General features: G+C 43.1%; 1 long non-coding RNA gene across 1 annotated transcript in view; it reads right to left on the minus strand.

Annotated features, from left to right (window-relative positions):
- LOC106143921 overlaps nucleotides 1–1,402 on the minus strand; it is a 9,953-nt gene that overhangs the window by 2,221 nt on the left and 6,330 nt on the right. The window contains exon 5 of the long non-coding RNA XR_001229056.1: nucleotides 553–585. This is a non-coding gene — a long non-coding RNA (uncharacterized LOC106143921). The remainder of the gene's footprint in view (nucleotides 1–552; nucleotides 586–1,402) is intronic.

Below are 1,402 nucleotides of genomic sequence, written 5' to 3' on the forward strand. Positions count from 1 at the left end.
GGAGGAGGAGGAGGAGGAGGAGGAGGAGGAGGAGAGGAAGGATGTGCAACAGGGGACTTGGTGGGTCGGAGGTGCCTCAACATTCTAAACAAGCTCAGCTTCTGGGGAAAGGCTGGCAATACAACTCCTGCTTCAGTGTAACGTTTAAATATTTGATCAGTGTTTGGAAAGGAAATTGAACTCTGCAGAGAGGGCAAAATTTAGACCTGGGCTACTATAATTCATAGTTAAGAGGCACATGGGGTCCAAGGCTGTTTACTGTGCTATCCAGAGGGTTCCTCTCAGTGAAGTCCCTGATCAGCATTTCATATGACCACATCAACAATTCTGTTGAGAGAATTTCTGGTAAATCAATTCCTCCCCTGCCCCAGTGTTTTAGTATGGTTCTTCCCAGGGAGTTGCTAGGCAGCATCTTGCCTCAGTTGGCTGGGGTGACAAGTCAGTCATCGTCATTGAAATGAACACCTTGCTAAGTGTTTACATCTCAGCAGGGCGTGGAAGAAAAGGGATGTTGAAAAGCAGGGGATTTAGAAAGTCAAAATTTAACCTCACCTCCTTTTGGATGCCTTTAAAAGCTGTTAGTACCTGGCAGAAGAAAAAGAAATATACATACAAAAGATTAGTATTGCAAAGTTTCACCTCATCACAGAGGGAGCTTACATATAAAATGAAGTGCCCTAACCTCCCAGTTTGTAGTGTATTATTTTATATCATGCCTAATTGCTCCAGTGTGTACAGTGTGAGTTCCAACAGGCTGGGGCTTTTTAGCCCCAGTAACCACCCACAGTGACTTCAACTCTACATAGATCTCCAGGCCACTGCTCAGTGTGATGAGTGGATGTTAGAGATACATCCAAGGAGGCCTGGGCTGTGCAGAGAAGGTTAGTGAAACTCAACATTGTATTTCATTTCTGTTTAATCAGTCCTCCTTTTGCTGAAACTGAGCACAGCTATTAAAATGTTTCAATCTCCAGCCCCTTGCCCCGTTCATGAACTGTATGGTAGCGCATAGAGCACAGACGGGCATGGTCCGCTACGCACACCCATTGCCAGACAGGAGCGCTTTAAGAATAATGTCTTAGTGACTTTTCTATTGGTATGAGAAGACACCATGGTCAAAGCGACTTATAAAAGAAATAATTCTTATGGGTTTTAAGGTTTCAGAGTGTTAGAGTCTGTGATCATCATGGTAGGGAGCCTGGCAGCACACAGGCAGCTTAGGTTTTGATCCACAAGCAGAGAAAGGTAGATATATAGATGATAGATAGATAGATAGATAGATAGATAGATAGATAGATAGATAGGCTCCAGTGGAAGGATGATATAGATAGATAGATAGAAGATAGATAGATAGATAGATAGATAGATAGATAGATAGATAGATATGATCCAGTGGAAGGAT

Source organism: Microtus ochrogaster, chromosome 15, assembly GCF_000317375.1.
Source record: "Microtus ochrogaster isolate Prairie Vole_2 chromosome 15, MicOch1.0, whole genome shotgun sequence".
NCBI lineage: Eukaryota > Metazoa > Chordata > Mammalia > Rodentia > Cricetidae > Microtus > Microtus ochrogaster.